The following is a 22,175-nucleotide window of genomic DNA, read 5'->3' on the forward strand; positions in this document are numbered from 1 at the left end:
TGCATTTTTTACTTGAAGGTGATACTGGTAAATTCAATGATGGTAAATCGACAAGAACACAATTGCAATTTCCTGGATTTTTTCGGCATTGAGACAAATTTATCAAAAGTAATGAAGAAGTTCCATTTCAGTTTAGGGAATATAGCATACCAACTTCACAGAGCAGCATAGATTTGACGTTTGTCATTCCGTTGTCAGTTTGCTGTGTGAAAAGACGGTATTTTGACACCACTGCCAGAAGTAAATAGCTTAAAACCTTCCTTAGGGAGAAAATAGTGGTATTTCATTTGCTTATTCAGTGAGATTTGTTCTTGAAGAATGTTCAATAAAACTTCAAAAATTAATAAAATATAATATTTGAACTCCATCGAGTTCAATATATTACCGCATCACGCAACTGAAGTATAAATCAGTCTGAATACCTTAATTCTTACCCTGTATTGTATAACCTGTAATGTACATGTACCGTATGTGTCTAAGATAAGAGAGTCCAGTACTGGCAATTAATCAAGTTGTTGACATTACTTTTGGGGTTTGAAAAACTGAATACATTTTCGAGGAAATTCGAAAAATTCTCTTCAAAAATTATGGGCTATAGTGCCACCAAATATATATCTCTCAAAAAAGTTAACTCTTTTTAAAAAATTATATTAAATGCTTTCTCAGAAATATTATTTCGTTTTATAAAAATTAAATTTTGAAAATATAATACTAAAAATTTAAGACGCCTCAAATTGAAGAAGAAAAAACAAGTGAGACTCTTCCTCTCCATGTTCCTCTAATTTCACCATACCAACAATCAATATCCTTACACTTTCAGCTGTCTAGCTCTCAACACCTCCTCTAAAAGCTATTAAATTTTAACGCTCACTACTGCAGCTCACGGCACGGCAACAGCAGCTCTTGAGATGGCAGTCAGCGGAAATTCTTTGCATTTTATTGACTGCCAACAAACCGGAAGCGTCCGCACTTGAGTCAACTGCAAATTGAATTTAGAGCGCAACAACAGCAACAAGCGGATAAGCAGATGCCATGTCAGTGGGCTTAACTCGAGCGGGACAGCTGCACAAAAGACACTGCAAAAACATTTCATTTCGAATAGTAAGCTTACGTAAGGAGCGAATAAATTGAAAATGTGAAATAAAGCGCAGTTTGAAAGGCACAGTAATTTAGTTGATTTTATTATAAAATACATTTATTTGCTCATGAAATTTATTGAATGACACACTGTGCGAAATGCAGCAGCAGCCAGCTAGCACTTTCGTTTTCATACCCTCGATTACACTCTTTTCTGTTTGATTTTCAGCGTTGATTTGAAAATTCAATTAAATTTAGCCAGTGGCTGTGGAAAATTCACTGAAAACGCTCGACAGCACGACGCAGCGAATATGCAAATATGAAAGCAGGTGACGGTGCTTTGGCTCTTAAATTATGGCATATAAATTTGCAACTAAAGTTTAAGCATTGAGTGGACGGGAGTTTGGCTAATGAAAATGGTAGCGAAAAAATGTGTTTTTTTAGTAATTAACTATTTATGTGACATAATTAAATTGGAATTTTGTGCAAGTTTTACGGAAAATATTTCTGGCGATGGCAATTTTTATGGTGAAACGGGGAACTAATTAAAATATTTTTAAAATTCCGCTAGGAGCGCTATATAAAACAAATATTTCTAAAAAGCTTTAAAGAAGCATGCTAAAAACGAAAATTGAATTTATGTGAATTCATTAAAAATGGGATATTATGATATAGAAAGAATTTTTGGACTAAATAGTTTAAGACTAAATTTAGTGGATATCATCGAATGGTCGTGTACAGGAATAAGAAAAAGCTAACATCTATAGTCTAGATCTTAGAATATATTCTGCTTTCAGAAATAGTTAAGTTTATTCGTCTTTCACAAGATGCATATCAGCATCTATTGCCTTACTATCTCTCGGTCGATGCATGTCGGCCGGTGATAGGGCTTTAATATCATTATTTGGAGGTCAACAAAAAGGAACTATTTATTTTTCTATATTTTTACCCCCCGTGCTTTTAGCATTCTGTTTTACTATTTTCACCAATTTCTCAAGGCTTCATATATCTTTAATCGATGCTTAATGGAATTCACAATCGTCACTAGAACTACAATGGACTTTGAAAGGCTTTTCCAGATCTACTTGATGTCTCACCAAACGTTTCAATCAGTCGATAAGTCATCTGACCGCAGGCGATCGTACTTAAATCATAAGCATGCTCAGTGGCTTGGACAGTGAGACCACACTAAATATAATTTTTTTTTTAACTTGCTTGACTTTGGCTATTTGAGCTTCATATGTCGTACCTAGCCACTGTCTTTAAAGTTTGATGACGGTAATCTAAATACTTTCCGATATAACGACTCTAATGTTTTATCGCTCTCAGCATAGAACCTTCTTTTCTAACCATTCTATCTTACCATTTTTCGAGAGGCGAAAGAGAAACTCGTAAATGACCCACGTGTTCCTTGAAACTATGTGTGTTTGACCTGTTGACTTTCAACACTGTCCCAAGTTAATTTTTCGAATGGTCGATGGTCCTGTATATTTCTTTAATATACACTTATTTCGACAACATTAGCAGAAACTGTAACGACTTTACGAAATTTATGGAGATCACCTCTCTCTAGAATCTCTCTCGCATCAGTGAACTAATTGATCAGGAATACATTTTTAGGTTATATCGCTCGTAGCGCTATGCCGAGGTCTAGTTGCATAAAACTTTGGGGAATAACGTCGTAAGTCACTAGATTATTTTTGCTAAAATCTCAAGAATGACTACCAGAAACATTGTAGAGATGATAGGGTTGAATATTTTAAAAGCTGTTCATGGTAGACAGAACCGAAACGACTGACCACACCGAAATCACTGATCCTACACACTCGCCTCTGGAAGCTAAAATCTCATTATTATTCGTAATAGTAATACTTGTTGTAAATAGAATTCAAAAAAGCCGGCTCTTGAATGAAACTTTGTCTGTTTTAAAGGCAGGGAAATTTTATTTATTATCTATATAATTCTAAACTAAAAATGTTTAAATCTCAGCATTTAACGTCAATCATAACTCTTCTTCTTTCTTCTTGCAGGTAAGCTATCTTGTATATAAAAATAAATGAGGTCAAAGGACAAATTCATACTTGTATTTGTACGAGTAAGTATTTAATCAAAAAATACGAAAGAAAATATTAAAGACATCCTAAACAATCCAACTGCTTAATATAACAGAGTAGTGATATACACTACAACAAATCACCGAATTATGACGAAAGCTTTCAATCACACAAAAATTTGCCGACTTGTCAAAACTAATGCGGAACCAAATCAATCCATGAAGGTCGAAAAAACAGACACAATCAAAGCAACAACAGTAATCGCAAACGACAAGTTTGAAAAGGAAATCGCCAATCACGCTACGCATTTGCAGGGTTGCCAACACAGCTCAAAGCACTCATAAAGTCTGACAAAAAAAAGAAACTTGCACGTTTCATGCTCGTCCTCGTACAGCATATGCAGTTATGTATTCAAATGCTTGCTTTTTATTGTTGCTATTGCTTTTCCAACACTTACAACGTAACTAGAACTGTATTCTCGTTGCTCGTTGGCACGGCCGCTTGATTATGATGGCGATGTGACGCAATCAACCGCAATTGTGTTGGCAGCATCAATGTCACATCATCATAATCAATGCGAAACCGTTAAGTGGTCACGCATGTCACGCACTGGCGTGCTAGCACAGTGTGGCCCGCCACACAGGAAGGACATTGGCATACACGTGCGGTCGAAGGAAATGTGATAATTACGAGGGTTGGGGTATAAAAAAAATCGGGCTTATTTTATTACTAACATACTCACTGAAGCTTTATTTATTTATTTTTGTCTGATTTGAAGAGACTTTATTAGTTCCGGAGCTTTTAATGTGCACTTTTGGATATGACCTTGAAGTGTTTCAGCAGTGTAGGGCTAATATTTTTTCGAACTTTTTTTATCTTCACATCAGCCTTTAATTAATACTGGTTTGTGAGGTAAGATTTGGTGATTTGAATTCCTTTTGCTTAGATCTCTTTCTGGTTCAATCTCGGAGCCATCCTATAAAAATACCGAAACCTAAATTATAACCCTAGTAAACTAACCAATATTCACAACAAAAAAACTAAACAAACGAATCTTGAAAGCCTACAGCAAGTACAACAACAGCAAACATTACTTGCATTTATCTCAAATAACATCCCTGATGATGGTCAACAGTCAACAGCCCAGAGTGCTGTACTAGCAAATAAATTTATGACTCAATACAAGTTCCAGGCCCACTTTCATCTGCCACTCGCCTCTATTACAAATGCAATACTGATATACAACAACAACAACACAAGTGTTCAATACAAAATTTACATGCACATTGCCAACCGCAACCGAGTAATGTTTTGCGCCGCCTTTTCGAGAGGCGAGTTAAGGGTCACGATAATTTATCTTCAGCTGTCGCCAATCGCAACAAATTATCGTTGAGGTTTTCCCTAACAAATTGTTTGTTTTGTTTTTGCCTCTTGCATGCCAAATCAATTAATTCATTTGGCAATACTTTCGACGTTTGTTTGTATTGGTTTCACGTGCCAATTTGTTGTTTGTTGTTGTTGGCGGGTAAAAGCAAAGCTGTTTAATTAGCTTAAAGAGAAGCTTGAGATTCACAATGAAAGTATTAAGCTTTAAGTTGGGATTGATTAGGTTAAGATGTTCTGAAATATTTCTCCAATAACTACATGGATCCATACAATATCAATCGGCTCAGCCCACTGACAGCTCGTTGAGACTCACTCTTCATGCTTCCAATATGAGCATTTTGATATTGAAGCTTTCAGTGGGTTGACCTTATATATATATCTACGTGTACGTGTATCTTTAAGTTGTGCGATTTTCGAATTCGGAAACAGTAGGTCCTCAATAGAGGTCAACAAAGGTCAAGTTCAATAAATCTAGTGAGTAATTATAATTTTCATCAGTCATACTAGCTTCAATGGGTAATTTTTATACTCTCCTAACGTTTTAAAAGAATGTAATATATATATATATATGGACTATAACTTTTCAAGGCCCCAGATATGGGACCTCAGTGCCAATGGATTTTTTACAGAAAATAACGGTAATTTTTTCAGATATTTTATAGGAATTCAGAGGGAATTTTTGCTTCTAATAAAGTTTCTTGGTGTCAGAAATGGGTAAAATCGGGTCATAACTTTCCATAGCTCCCATACATATAGCTCATATAAGGATTTTCAAACATCCATTGGACTTTATACCGAATATCAAGTTGTGTGTTCCCTTAGTAAAATCAAACAAATAAACTCTATCAATGGCAACAACAACAACAAATACAAATAATTCAATGAATGTGTTACCGTTAACATTGGCTGCTGCAATAGTCACCATTAATGCTTAGCTGATCCAAGTGCTCTTCACTTTCCACGTCAATTTTCATTACCTCAGCGTTGGCAATAATACTAATAAAAGCAACAACAATAACAACTTAATACATTAAGCTCCGACAACAATGTTAATTAACACAACGGTACACACATCAGCTGCGCTGCAACAGCACGACAGCACGAAATGGTGAAAGCGTCAATTCCACAGCGAAGGTCAATTAGATAGCACATATTGTGAACATAGACACACACATGTGGATTTATATATGAGTTCATATGAGAGCTTAGTTGGTTAGAGCTTTCGTTCACACATTAATCCATATGCATGTGTGTAGATATGTCTGCCAATGGACCAAACCACCTAAACCCTAATGCATTGACACCATTTTCAAAACTCAATTATATTGCGGTTTACTTAGCCGCAAATTTCTGACAAGCAATTAGAATTTTGCGACTCTTTGCAGAATTCTTCTTGTCATTCGATATGAACACACTCACTTTGATACATATGTATATCAAATGCCTCTCTCGTGGGAGAATTCGCTTGTAATGCCGAGACAATTAAAGCGCCGACATCTAAAATGTCATTTAGTGCCAATGCGCCTTGGAGTATGCAATGAAAATGGGTAAAAACAGCAATTGTTTGCTCTTCGCCAATCATTTTAAGCACTTATAGCACATTGACTACGCCGCAGCTGGTTAGCCGTTTGCATACATGCCAGCTGAGCGTTTTAATCGCTTTGGTCTTCACTTAATGTGTGGCGCTAGTGGTTGGCGCTTGGTTGGGTATTGCGTTTTTTTTATTGCGTATCGTTAAAAGTTGCCCCTCTGGCAAATGAGCACAATTAAGTATGCAGCGCAATTTAAACTTCAAGTGAATGTGCGTGAATGTGTGTGTGTGTATGAAAGACTATTTGTGTTTGTGTGTTTGTGTAAAGTTTAAAAGTTAGTTTTAAGTGCCACTAGCGTTAATTTCCTTTGTATACATGGCGCGCATATTGACACACGCACACAAGAGTACACAGTTCACAAACACACACTTTCATATACTCACTCACAAATACATACTCTACTTCCCACACTTCAACTAAGCGCGTTGACTGAACTTTTTTGCAACAAATTTTCAACCAAGCTCTGTGTTGTCTGCTGTGTTAAAGGAAAAAAAACTCCTGTCTATGTATAAGTATGTTTGTATGTATGTGTGTCTATATAAAAAAGTTAGATTAACTTAATTTGGCTGAAAGCAGACATTTACTTAGCTGTGTATGTGGCTTAGTATCAATCTAACTGGATGTAGTAGTATGTACTAAAATGTTTGTAATGTATCACTGCTGTCCTGATATGCTCTTTTAAAGTTAAAGCAAACAATTATTCAAGCACATTTAATTATATGAGTCCTTCTTAAATAAATAAATGACGTCTGTATGTAAGTAAACTTTTGTCTTCAATGTTAAAGGGATAAAATGCCCAATTATGCCATAAAATACAACAATTTCAAACACGCTAGATCTGATGCCTTTTAAGATTTATATCAGGAAAATTTATTTCTTTTTTAACTTTTTAGCACAGGAAGCAAGACTAAATTTGCAAGAATATTTTAAAAATCTATATCACTTCAGATCTCATCAATTACTTGCTGTTACAAAGCTACTTCATCACAGTTCTCATAATAGCATTCTGAAAATATATCCATTCCTCATAAAAATGATTTAGAGCATTCAAAGTAATATTCTGTGATCTCATTGTCAGCCGATTAACACCCAAAATATAGTTTATTTCTACTATATCCGATGAACAGATTATTTAAATTTTTGTTGCTAGTTTTTGCTTTAAAGTTTAATAATGACATAAAGAAACTTTATTAAAGGTTATAATAGTCTTCATTTCTAACTCCTATGGGTCCTGTATAAACCTCCTAGCCGAATCGATGAGAGCGCGCCACTCCTCTCTTTCCTTCGCAGTTCGGTGCCAGTTAGAGATTCCAACTGTAACCAGGTCGCTCTCCACTTGATCCCTCCAACAGAGCGGAGGCCTTCCCCTTCCTCGGCTTCCTCCGGCGTGTACTGCATCGAACACTTTCAGGGCTGGAGTGTTTTCGTCCATTCGGACAACATGACCTAGCCAGCGTAGCCGCTGTATTTTTATTCGCTGGACTATGTCAATATCGTCGTATAACTCGTATAGCTCATCGTTCCATCGTCTGCGGTATTCGCCGTTCCCTATGTTCTGAGGACCATAAACCTTGAGCTAAATTTTCCTCTCGAAAACACCATAAAACAAGACGGGAATGATAAGCGACTTGTAGAGTTTGAAATGCCTACTCAGTCCAAAGTAGCACCTGTTGGTAACAGTGATTCTGCGCTGGATTTCGATTTCACATTACGTAGCGAATATTTGACCGACAAAAGCTTTAAGCAGCATTCAACTTCACTGAAGTTAAAGATCTGATACAGATATGACCAGCTTGTCTAAAATCTTTGTAGACAGTTCAAATAAAGTTAATCTCATTTTGCTATCTTAAATAAGTCTTTCTTCATAATCGTTTCTGATGAACTCTGTATGTATGTATATAGAATTATCTAAGTATGAGACTGCGCACTGAATGATATATCGGATTTTAGTAGACATATTAATATTTATGCACATAGTATTGTTTAAGTCTTCAATAGTTTTCGGGTCTATAGAAAGCTGTCTTGGAGACATTAACTAATGCTGTTACTAAAATTAAGAAAACGATTTATAGATGTTCTCCGAGCAGAATGAATAAAATCCATAACCTTTTTGGCGGCTTCTGGACCCGGAGAAGAAATCTCTGAGGTCCAAAAAAGTCATATCCAGCATTTTGCAGTAAATTTTCCAAAATAGCTGAAATGAAGAAAGGGTTCTTAGAAAAGACTTTATATTTAGTTAATTGTGCTATAAGCTAAGGCAGGATATTCTTGATTACACTTAATGACTTATCTTGTTATCGCTGACACTCTCAGATGAAACGGTTCCCTTTGAACAAAAATTTTTCTTAGAATAATCCACACTTATAAAAGATAACCTACTCGAGTTTAAAAACCAGCATAGCTTAGGCAATAAATTTATTTTTTTTTTTCGAACCCTTACGCGCATCAACATTTTTTCCCCAACCAGGAAAAACCCACTAAGCAATCTGCAGCTGAAGAATAGAGCGAAAGTAAACCAAAACTAAAGCAAGCGCGAAAAACACAGTTCTAATTGACAGGTGCAATCTAGAACTTTGGCAGAAATTCAAACTTCAACTATGCCGGCACTTCCTTGTTGCCACGTGCGTGCTGAGTGTAGTATGTGCGTCCGAGTGAATGCCACGCAACCAGGTTAAATCAATCACTGTCTGTCAGTGGGGTGGTTACTTCAAACTACACATAACCAAAGTTGGCAACAGCATTCAACGCCAAACACACACACACTCACGCACTCAAAGTAAACCGAAACCGTAACCACGTGGTCGCTGAAAACCAAAACGCTCATCTCTCACTCAATCGAGAATGGGAGTCGTGGAAGTGGAGCCAAAGAAAACACACCAACGACGCCCGAACATTTTCATTTCCATTAGCATCATTTTTATGACCATCATCAAGCGTTTAGCATTGACAACACTCTCCATCATCGATGACAACAAAAAACCACCGACACTAACTCAGCCGCAGCGCGCCTCTGGTCTTCGCTGTGTTGCGGCGCGTCTTCCAACCAATCGACAATGACAACTTTCGTGTTATTGTTCTGCTGATTTGAATGAGTATGACTGCCATTTGAATAAGCATTTCCGTTTCCTCAATTTCCATATTGTTTTGAACAAAAGCAAAGCAAAACCGACAATTTGTCACTGTTGCCGAGTGAACTGTAACCTAGTGAACCAAAGATAGAGGCAGTGACCATAACTAAAAGATATTGAAAAACTAAATGTACCTTTAAATGCAGCTATTTCGTTAAACAGGGTTACCAACTAACTAGAAACGTCATAAATATACTATTTAGTTGAAATGGTAATTCCAATAAAAATAATGTTTGAAACGTATTTTTTTAAGTTATTTCAGTTATTAAAGTTGTTTTGAATTTTAAAGGGTTGCCACCCATTTTGAAAATCAAAATAGAAAATATTGTAACAAAACTTGCCAATACGAAATGTATGAACTTCGAAAATATTTATAGTATAAAAATGTGGTCACAGGGTTGCCACATAATATTTATTTATCTATTTAGGGAAAGAAATATTGGTCCTGCTTTTTAAGACTCCTTATCTAAGGCTCTATTTTAACGATTTCTTTAACGTTTGAAATTAAGTGTAGTAGAGTACAGGGTTGCCACTTTTAGTTACTTACCTTGATTAAATAAAATTTTTATATATGTTTTATGGAGGTATTCATATAAAGTCTACAAAAATTGTTATTTGTTATGAATCAATAGGGTTGCCACAATAGGAGAAAAAATAATAATCCTTTAAAAATTTAAGAATTGTTTCTCAGCCAATAAAAAAGGGTTTCGTGAATAATTTCGCTTATACATTTCTCACTGGGTACATTTCATCCAAAACCACCAACAACTTTTATGAAGATAAACAGAAATATGATAGCACATTATCTTTATTTGTAGTTGTTATTGTTATTATTATTGAAATTGCTATTGAAATTATTCTTTCATCTTGTGCTGCCTCCACTCGGCATTATCTTCGGCAAACTCCTTGATGCCGTCCTCTAATATTTGCTTATTTTATTGAAATGCTTTCTCTATTTTCCTTTGTCTATTTTCTTTAACAAATAATAAATATATTTTCATTTATGTTGTGAGATTTATTCGAGCAATTTCGCTGACAAGTGGAAACAATTTACCGTTTTGGAATTTAATGGATGACAGACAATCAATATTATAATATATAATATGCAAATTGTGTTAAGTGAAAGGTTATGAGAATGAATGTAAGCTAATCTTTAATGCAAATATGAGAAGAAGAGAAAACCTTATTTTCATTGAATTTTAAGACAGATATTTAAGAGCTTATGGAAAGTGTTTTTTTTGGTATTATTTCAGAATATCTTCTGGATTCTTTTTTAGATCTGTTTAAGGAACTTAATAAAATAGTCTTTAGAGAAGTCTCAAGAAGTTTGGTTATTTAGTACTTGGATAGAATTTAGAAGAGCTCAGATGATGGGAGGTCTTGGTTAGTTAAAGTCAAAGTCCTTATTGGTTTTTCTGTGATCTCCATATGTTGTTGATGTTAATATATACTCTTTTTCTTGCTGAATTATATACTGGTCTTTAAGAAATTCAAAGCGAGTCTTTATAATAATATTTGTTTTTCTGAAGCTTCCTTACGTGATGCCCCTACATACACATATCATTTTTTGTATTGCAATGCACATATTTCGTATTTAACATTGATCGGATTTAACTTCGTACAAGAAAAAAATATTTTATTTAATAAAAAATAAAAATGAATTTTTCTCACTAATAACCACCATTATACTCAAAGAAAACTGCAAGCAAAGCAAAAATAAACACACTAATACTTCGAAAAGACAATATATGAAGATGTATGTGAAGTATTTGGAATTTTCTCACGCATGCCTTTTTCCATTTCCTCAGTCTTCGAGTCATACTAAGAATAGACAAAAATACGCTAGTGATTTCATGTAAAATGTACATACTCATTTATCTTGTAACAACATCTCTCATTGGTTTACTGCAGAAATTCGTAACAAAAACAAGTAAGGAAGGGCTAAGTTCGGGTGTAACCGAACATTTTATACTCTCGCAATTTATTTATTTAACTTTCCTTATATTATATAATACACAATTTGACCCACATATTCGTCATATATATTGTATAAAGTCCATTGAAAGTTGGAAACCCTAATATTAGGTTAGAAGCACAGAAGTCCTCATGTTCGATATATGGGGCTCTGAAAACCTATGGGCCGATTTCGGCGATTTTTAGAATGGGGCTGCCACACTATAAACGTTGTATTTGTGCAAAGTTCTGCACCGATATCTTCACTAGTGCTTACTCTATATATTGTAAAGTTAACGATTCAGATCGTCTTCAAAGTTCTGGTATATAGGAAGTAGGCGTGGTTGTGAAGCGATTTTCACAACATATCATTGGGATGTAAGGAAACTATTACAAACCAAGTTTCATTGAAATCGCTCGAGTAGTTCCTGAGATATGGTTTTTGACCCATAAGTTGGCGATGCCACGCCCATTTTCCATTTTGTAAAAAAAATCTGAGTGCAGCTTCCATCTGACATTTCTTATGTAAAATTTAGTGTTTCTGACGTTTTTCGTTAGTGAGTTAACCCACTTTTAGTAATTTTCAACCTAACTTTTGTATGGGAGGTGGGCGTGGTTATGATCTGATTTCTTTCATTTTTGGACTGCATTAGGAAGTGGCTTAAAAAAACGACTGCAGAAAGTTTTGTTTATACAGCTCTATTGGTTTGCGAGATATGTACAAAAAACTTAGTAGGGGGTGGGGCCACGCCCACTTCCCCAAAAAAATTACACCCACATATGCCCCTTCATAGTGCGATCCTTCATACCAAATTTTATTTCCATAGCTTTATTTATGGCTTAGTTATGGCACTTTATGTGTTTTCGGTTTTCGCCACTTTGTGGGCGTGGCAGTGGTCCGATTTTGCTTATTCGAAAGCAACCTTCCTATGGTGCCAAGAAATAAGTGTGCCAAGTTTCATCAAGATATCTTAATTTTTACTCAAGTTACAGCTTGCACAGACGGACGGACGGACGGACAGACAGACATTCGGATTTGAACTCCACTCTTCACCCTGATCACTTTGGTATATATAACCTTATATCTAACTCGTTTAGTTTTGGGTGTTACAAACAACCGTTATGTGAACAAAACTATAATACTCTCTTTAGCAACATTTGTTGCGAGAGTATAAAAATGAAGTTAAATTAAATTAATTTTAATCTTAACCAATAAACCATGATATGTCAAGTCAAGTCAAGTCAAGTTAAGTTAAGTTAAGTCAAGTTAAGTTAAGTTATGTTATGTTAAGTTAAGTAAAGTTAAATTAAACTAATTTTAGTCCTAACCTATAAAACCACCGCTTCTTCCAAGATAAGTTAAGTTACATAAGTTAAGTCAAGTTAAGTAAAGTCAAGTTAAATGAAAAAAGGATTAATCTTAAACGAAAGAACTACATCTCTTTCTATTCATTTCATTAAGCCCCCATCTCATATTAATTTCAACTCCGCTTAAGTTGTTTCAATACAACTTTTTCTGAGTCTGTGCACAGAACCCCAGCAAAACGCAAGAAACACGCACAGAAAATGCTATTAACTCCCCCACTGCATGCATTTAAAATTATTATTTCTATATGCATACAAACACAGTGGCATTATAACCGCTAATGCGCCTGCAAGTATGCAATGCGCACGCAATTTCCAATTCGCCGCCAAATAAAGTGTGTGAATACAAACTTACGCATATTTCTGCACAAAGTAAATGCAAAAAGACCTACGCAATGCGCGGTGCATTTGTGCATAAACGGCACGCAGACTACTTTAGTGGAGTAGAAACACACACAAACACAGAGGCTCATATGAGTGTTGTGCGAATGCAAAGGTATGCTCGCGAGCACTTAACGGCTGTGAAGTGCAATACAGTTATGTGAAATTTTGTATTTATACGTTCATATGTATGTATATGTGTGCGTGCGTTGTTGCCTGATAAATGCACAACACGCTTGGCTGCCTCGCGCAGCTTTTCAATTTAACCGAAATGGGTGATTTCCAAGCTCTTTTGTAACAGTTTGCCGCGTGCCGCATACATTTACATACATAATAAACCAACGGCCGTTAACGCCAACAACAACATAAATTCGTTAACAACATTTTGCGAGCATTTAACTCACCTTCACATACGCACACTCACTCACTTATCTACACTCAGTTCCACTCATATATGCAAGTATGCATTTGTATGTGTGTATGTATGCGCGCGTTTATTTCCGCCTTGTTTATTATTCGCGTGCCTCAGCATTAAATTTATGCGTTCCACCATGCACATATACCCACACTTGTTGTATATTAAATGTATGCATTTCCGTTTCCTTTGTATACTCGCATATAAACCCCCGCCCAACCTCTCTTGTGTGCCACTAAAGCTTTCCGCTTTTAACTGTATTACTTTCCACATTCATTCGCATAAAGTCATGCAGTCGGTTGGTTGGTTGCATGCAACAATGTCGCTTGTCGCAAGGTTCTTATGCACATTCGTGGCGCCACACACAACGCATCACGTCGCACATTCAACAAGTTATTACACGCTTATTTGATTAGCCAATCTACTGCACTCGCTAGTCCAGGGCGGCAGTTCATTGCATGTGCAAGTATTTGCACGCGCATTTGCATTTGCATTTCCATCACACTTACATGTGTATTGTATTGCGCTTTCATTAGTTGATGTGTATTTTAATTAAGCTGCTTCGTTAGCGTAGGTACATTGTGTAATCTTAAGTAAATAAGAATTATTCATTGTACCTTGATGGGGAAGTACATATGTGAGTGGAGTTTTGAAGGGTGGCATATTAAAGCAATAAATTTGAAGAGTGATTGCTTAATATTCAATATAAGTAAAGGAAAGTGCAGACATAACCACAAAAAGTAGTAACAGGGGTCTCGCTAAAATTCTGGTTGCCTAACGGGAAAGACAATTTTGTATTATGTAAGACAACCTAACTATTCAGCCACAATATTCCTCAATTTCATTTAAAGGAATGAAGGACTGTAGTTTTTTTTATACTCTCGCAACAAAAGTTGCTAAGAGAGTATTATAGTTTTGTCCACATAACGGTTGTTTGTAAGTCCTAAAACTAAACGAGTTAGATATAGGGTTATATATACCAAAGTGATCAGGCTGACGAGTAAAGTTCAAATCCGGATGTCTGTCTGTCCGTCCGTCCGTCTGTCCGTCTGTCCGTCCGTGCAAGCTGTAACTTGAGTAAAAATTGAGATATCTTAATGAAACTTGGAACATGTGTTGCTTGGCACCATAAGAATGTTAAGTTCTAAGATGGGCGGAATCGGACCACTGCCACGCCCACAAAATGGCGATAACCAAAAACACATAAAGAGCTATAACTAAGTCATAAATAAAGTTATGAAAATAAAATTTGGAACATAATATCGCATTAGGGAGGGGCACATTTGAATGTAATTTTTTTGGAAAAGTGGGCGTGACCCCGCCCCCAAATATGTTTTTGGTATATATCTTGCAAAACAATGAAAGTATATAAACCAAACTTCTGCAGCCGTTTCCTTATACAGTCCAAAAATGAAAGAAATCGGATAATAACCACGCCCACCTCCCATACAAAGGTTAGGTTGAAAATAACTAAAAGTGAACTCACCAATGAGAAACGTCAGAAACACCAAATTTTACATAAGAAATGGCAGAAGGAAGCTGCACTGAGATATTTTTAGAAAATGGAAAATAGGCGTGACGTCGTTCACTTATGGGTCAAAAATCATATCTCAAGAACTACTCGACAGATTTCAATGAAATTCGGTATATAATATTTTCTTGACACCCTGATGACACTAATAGAATCGGTTCACAACTACGCCTACTTCCCGTATAACTCAATTTTTAATCCTTCTGAATCCTTCAAACAAGAGCAACTCAGTGCCTTAGGGTAATTTTTCACCGAAATTATAGTTAAATCTCTAAATAAACTGCGAAAGTATAAAATGTTCGGTTGCACCCGAACTTAGCCTTTCCTTACTTGTTTTAATTAAAATTTCATCAATTTATTTGGGAACCAAATTTTTTGTTGATTTAAACTTTTTTTGCATTTTCGTTAGGAGTAAAATTTTAAAAATATTCTCTGAAAATTTGAAGTTGAGCCGATAATTACTTTTCGAGCTATTCGACAAATAACAAAGAGCGCTCAGGCACTCCAACACACTGGTGTCAAACTTTAAATGCATTTATCTCAAAACTATGTTTTTTGAACTGGTGACAACTGTAGCTCAACTCAACCGCTGAGTAGATTTTAATGAAATTCATAAAGCTTTTAGAATGCATAATAAACTCAGGCCTGAACCAAAGATTTTTTTCCATTTTGTTAGTTGTTGAAAAAAAAGTTTGGTTCAGTCCCAGCATTATCCATTTATAAAACTAATTTTTTTATCCGATTGATTTTAGATGATTCTCCAAGACCTTATGTTTGTCATTGCAAGGACCTTTTTTTGAAACTGGGTCAACACAGACAGCTATAACTTTGGAAATTATAATTTTTTTTTTCAAATTTTCGTGACTTTAAGTCAAAACATGTGTTATATAATAATGCCATATTATTACTCTTGTAAAATAACATGATTTAATAGCAAAAAAAAATTACTGAAAATTCTCATTATTTCGTGTCTCTGACTACCCCTAACCCATTAAACTGAATTTCCTTGGAAACTTTTCTGCATTATTGACCGTCTGAAAGCGCGAGATTTAAAGATCCTCTAGAAACATTCTACTTCAAAGAGAACCGGTAAAGTCATCAGCCACACTGTAATCTCCCTTGAAAATAGTCCAGATCTAAAGCCTATAATAAAATTAGTATTTTTATGAGTAAACTTTTACACGTCTTCTTCCTCCGACTACATACACCCAACTGTCGTGGGAACGAATTCTCTCCCCTATCTATCAAATCTAATTTTCTCGAAAGCCCAGATTATTTGCATATTTTCTTCTGAAAGTACTGAATTAATCGCAGTCAATCAAAAAATAAACCTTTTAAGGACAAATCAAACTTGTATTAAGCGCAACTGTATATTCTATAACCCTATATTATTTGAATTAATTTTTTTAATTTCAGTATAGCTTTAGCTTAACATTTATTTTATAACAGTAAAGTCTTTAACAGTACCAGAATTTGTTCAGCGTGGGTACTTAATATAAATATATTAGTTTCAAAGACTTTTATAACTTTTTATAGCAAGCCATTGATAAAAGCTTAATAAGCCACAATATTGAGCTTTAAAATATTGTAGAAAAAAGCACAATTCCCTAAAAAGCCAAAAAGCTCGAAAGCATTAAAAAGCAGCGAAAGCTTCTTAAGCTTTTAAAAGACCAAAAGCTTACAATATTTCGAGCATCAACCATATTTGACTTCAACTTTTTTCTCTGCACTTACGCTAAAGCTCTTTGGCATAACTTTCCTTTTGACACTTAAGAAATTCAACTGGAAACCGGTTTCCAGCGCTCAGCACTGACACTTGCAGAGCATAAAAATAACAATTACAGTGGAGAGAGCGTTGACCATGACAACTGGCGTAAGCAGAGTAGCGCCGCAAGTCCCAACTCATGGCAATGGAATCGTGTCAACAACGAACAGTTGCTGCTCACTTTTGCTGTTGTGAACAACGCAAAAAACGGACAAACGGAAAAACGAAAGCGCATGCCGTCGCAAAGCCTACGTGAGACAAGTGCAAACATTGAAATTGCTACGCGGCGCGATGAAAGCGATTTTACGCGCGCGAGTACTTTAAATAGATTTAAAATGTAAAGAAAGCGTATAACTAAACAGTAGGGGTGAAGAAATAAAATATTTTTTCTTTAACATTAAGCAAGTTTTAAGTGCGCCTTTAAAGCTCTACCAAGAAAATGTCGAAAGAATTCTAATTTTCAATAGACCCACAGGTGTTAGCGCATTTAATTGGCAAACAATGCGAAAAAAGTGTGAAAGTGTGTGAAGCAGATAATAACAGAATTCTACGAAATTGTATACATACTTCAAGGCGTGAGCGCATGCATATGTTGACACTGCCCAGCCAACTCACACAAGCTATTGACTGACTAGCATACTTCATTCAGCTTGTTGCTGCTGCTGGCTGTGGTATTTTATTGTTGTTGTTGTTGTTGTTCGTGTGGTAGCCAGCCAACAGTGGGCGTGCGTGTGTAAGCGCGTGTTTTGCAAAGGCGTGCGAGCTTCACAGCTGACTGCGCCATACTCTTCCATACCAAACATGGAGACATTGAAAAATAATAGCGAAAACTCGCCACAAGTGAAATTGACTTGCTTTTTGTTGTAATTGTTTTTCCAAGAAAATTTGGTGAAAAAAAAATCATTGTAATTTTTTTTCTATAAATTTATGCTTGCATTTGTTTTTGCATTGCAAGGCTAGCGTGCTCTCCCCTTACTTCTATTGTCATTTTCATTGTTTGCTCTTTTGCGTTTGCAAGCTCATTTTTCTATTTATGCATATCTTTTACGCACAGCTGTGCGCACAAATGCACCCACACAAATCGCACAGACTACATAGTTATATGTTTACATTTATGTCCCCACAGTTATTTCTTAGTATTCTGCAACAACTTCGCGTTTTCTGTGGACCCACGCAGTTTCATTCATTTTTAGTTCGAGTTTAACTACACACAGACCTTCAACAGTGTTTTTTTCTGATTTTAGCCTTCACTTTCTTCGTTTCCGTTGTGTTTCACAAGTTCATATATTTCGTGAATGATTTTTTATCTAATTTTTCTAGGACATACAGTGTTTTTACCTTTAATTTGTGTTTTCTAGAACTGTTCATAATGATAAATCTATTCCATGGTATTCATAGAAGCAATGGAATCAAATCAAACTCCTAGAAGTGTCCTTAGGCAGACAACCTCTTTATTCACCATATTTGTAGTTTTACTGTTAAATAGTCCTCTTGGTTACTGTACAATCTAAGTTTTTCTAATATATTCTTAAATTCTCAATTTCCTTTGTTTAATGTCGAAGACAGACTATAACGATTTCTGCATAATCCAATGAGCCATTACGAACCAAATTTGTAACTTCCTGATGTTGGTTTGACGCGCTTTCGGTGTAGTCTGGGATGCATTGGGTTGTACAGATTCTAAAATAACTAAATTTAGATGAAGTCTAGTATAACTAAGTCACATTACTGTCAAATTCCCTTGATTACTAAGAGAGATTAACAAAATTTCAAAACATTAACGCAGGATATGCTTCTAAGTGCCTTATAGTATACCCAGGCAGCATCCATCTCAGGTCAGGGAATCTGTGAATGTGTCATAATTTTCTTAATCGAGTTAATTTTTCGATCGAGCTTTTCTCAAGTTTTTCTTACACGCGGTCACTAACTGTGAAGACACATAAAATAAGATATAGGTTAGGGTTTATGGAAATATTTTATAATTTTTATAAATCTATGAAATGAATTTAACTCGCCAATAGTGATTCGGGGTCATTATGACCCAAAAACCCAATCCCCCGACTGGCAGTATAATTGACTTCAATCGATTAAGTCGACAAAATTCAAAAATTTCTAACAATAGAAAAGCATTCACAGTCGTTGGTTGAACTCGATCGATACTTACAATATCATCTGTAGACGACAATCGCTCATTGGCCGACACTCGCGATAAGTGGGATAATTTTTCATAAGGTGGAAGTTTCATATCACAGGAGTAGTGAACTTAAATAAGCATTTGCAAATGTTTCACATTTAATGGAAATATAAATGAGTCACAGTGACCCGTGTTTATTCTACGTAAATCTACTAAAGCTTAAAATATATTTTTTTTTTTACTTTCTAAAAAAATGTATTTTAATTTCAGATGTTCTGAAGGGTCTAAGTTACTCTCGCAATTTATTTATTCAATATTATATAATAGACAATTTCACCCACATATTCTTCATATATATGGTATAAAGTCCATGGAAAGTTGGAAACCATAATATTAGTTTAGAAGCACCGAGGTCCTCGTGTTCGATATATGGGCTTAAAAACCTATGGTCCGATTTCAACGATTTTTAGAAAGAGGCTGCCACTCTATAAATGCAGCATTTATGCACAGTTCTGTTCCGATATCTTCACTAGTGCTTACTTTATGGATTGTAGAGTAAACGATACAGATCGACTTCAAAGTTCTGCTATATAGAAAGTACGCGTGGTTGTGAACCGATATGTCCTATTTTCACAACATATCATTGGGATGTAAGGAAACTATTACAAACCAAATTTCACTGATATTGGTCGAGTAGTTTCGGAGATATGGTTTTTGACCCATAAGTGGGCGGAGCCACACCCACTAAAAATTTTGTATACCAATTTATGTGGAGCCCTTCTGTACCTTCTTTATAATGAAAGTTAAGGTTTCTGGTGTTTTCCCTTACTGAATTAAAGCATTTTTAGTCGTTTTCAACATAACCTTTGTATGGGAGGTGGGCGTGGTTATAATCCGATATCCTCCATTTGCCTGAAATGCCTGAAAAAAATACTCCTGAGAATTTCGATGATATAGCTTTAGTAGTTTACGAGATATGTACAAAAAACTTAGTAGGGGACGAGGCCATGACCACTTTCCCAAAAAAATTACATCCCAATTCGCCCCTTCCTTGAACAATCCTTTGTACCAAATTTTATTTCTTTAGTTATGGCTCTTTATGTGTTTTCGGTTTTCCATTTTGTGGGCGTGGCAGTGGTTCGATTCCGCTCATCTTCGAACTTAACCTTCTTATGGTGCCAAGGAACACGTGTTACAAGCTTCATTAAGATATCTCAATTTTTACTCAAGTTACAGCTTGCACGGACGGAGAGACAGACATCCGGATTTGAACTTTACTCGTCACCCTCGATCACTTTGGTATATATAACCCTATATCTAACTCGTTTCATTTTAGGACTTACAAACAACCGTTATTTGGACAAAACTATAATACACTCTTTAGCAACTTTTGTTGCGAGAGTATAAAAATTGTATATATAGAAAAATACTGGACCCCTTATAGCATCTGTCCTATAAGCTTGATCGAAAAGTGGTCTACACCATTAAATTCATAGGAAATTGTAGATTAGGCTACCTTCAAAATCGGAGAATACACTATTTTACTTATGACTCAATCTCCCGGAAAAATCCAAAGCCAGTAAACTACTTAAGTCGGTACCTACAAAATGCAAGGAAATCTGTTTAGGCGTTTTTTCTATTTTAGTGATTTCCTAACCAACAAATAGTGTATGAAAAAAAATACCGAATACTAGCAGAGCGATATTCGAATGATATTTCTGCCTTACCATATTTATTCTTAATTCTCAGAGCACGTTTAATCTGTTAATGGAGATCAATTAGTTGTTGCTATGGCAGCAAATAATAATTAATCGGAATAGTTTAAAGGAATTGTGACGAGTAGAAAATCCTGGATCGGAAACAAATCTGGAAATACCCTGATTTTTTCAGTTCAGATTACGTAGAGCTGACTACCGTGAGAACCTTATCTTTATTGAGGTCAATATGCCCCTGTGTGATGTCTGTATAAACTAGTAGGACGAAACTACTTTTGTATAACTTTCAAGATTCCAATAGGAAGGAAGAAGCAACTATCATAAATGTAACTTTATTATTGCTATTTAGGCAAAAATCTGTAATCCATGAAAAAAACTCAGTGTTCTACACAAAATTTAATATATTTCAAACATCAATTACAAACTCTGCACCCCAAAAATTTACAAGCTGTAGCGCAAGTTTAGATATGAAGAAAAACACACGCGTGATCCAGTGCCAAAATTCAATTTAACGCTTACTAGAATAAAATCCAGAAAAAATTTCACTCAACCCACAAACATATAATTTGACAGAAGACAAGCGCAAGCAGTTGAAAAAAGAACGTGCGACCCATTTACACGTATGGATAAGATAAAACCTTGAATAGAAGAGGGCTGCAGAGTGTTGAAAATATTAAATTTAAATTGACAGTAAAATCAGCAACGCCATTTCATAAGAAAGAAGAAGAGCAGAAAAAGGGATTTTTTATACACCTAATCCCATTTGAGGCACTAACCGAGGTGACAACAACAAGGACAACGCTGAAATGTGCTGTAAACCGCAAAATTAACCTTTAACTCAAATGTGGCACAAAAAACAGTAACAACAACAACAAAAACAACAATGAGGTTATGCATTTTATGTGGCATTTGAAATGTGGAAACAATCAGCTGTCGACACATTACTAATACGCCATGACGACCCGCACGAAACGGGCAGACGCGCATAAACACACAGAGTGAAAGAGAGAGCTGTGAACGGCACGCATAAAACCAAATGAAGCGCTAAATATTTGTGCGGCATTAAATGAAATGAAAAACGTAACGCATAGAATATAATGTTATGAGGCGATAATATGCCAGGCGCGCAATAAAATGCATAAATGTTCTTTTTTGCAAGAAAAAAAAAACAAACAAAAATATGAAATGTACTTTCCCCCTACCCCCATTTTTCTTTGTGAACGCTTTGGAGGGTCTTTCTGTGTGAATGTGGCGTAAAATTGAAAAGATGAGTTAATGAAGCCATAAAAAAGAGCTGCGAAAAGTTTGTGCGCCTGGAAGACAATCAAGCGTTTGTGGCGAAGAAAAAGTTCTCACGCTTTTGCCTGAACAAATAGCGGCCTTTTCGTGCGCCGCGGGCTGATTGTGTTGTCACACACTTGGGGTTTGAGGACGCGCTGATAACCCTTTACGTGACATTAACTTTGTAGATTTCTCGGTTTCATTTGAAGGCGCTTTGTTTTTGTTTATTTGATTTAAGTTTTCAAATATATTTGTTTTTTTTTTAGTTGTTGTTTTTGTAAATTATTGCTTGCCTCCACATTGTTTGTTGTTTAATGAATCATGGCGCTGAAGTTTTGAAATATAGGGAGAAAACAAATAAAAATTATTGAGAAAATCTAATGAACTCATAAAAATAA

General features: G+C 35.6%; 1 protein-coding gene across 2 annotated transcripts in view; it reads left to right on the forward strand.

Annotated features, from left to right (window-relative positions):
* Positions 1-22,175, forward strand: part of LOC105213776 (inactive dipeptidyl peptidase 10) — a 201,794-nt gene that overhangs the window by 143,659 nt on the left and 35,960 nt on the right. The window lies entirely within an intron of this gene.

Source organism: Zeugodacus cucurbitae, chromosome 5 (genome assembly GCF_028554725.1).
Source record: "Zeugodacus cucurbitae isolate PBARC_wt_2022May chromosome 5, idZeuCucr1.2, whole genome shotgun sequence".
Classification (NCBI taxonomy): Eukaryota; Metazoa; Arthropoda; class Insecta; order Diptera; family Tephritidae; genus Zeugodacus; species Zeugodacus cucurbitae.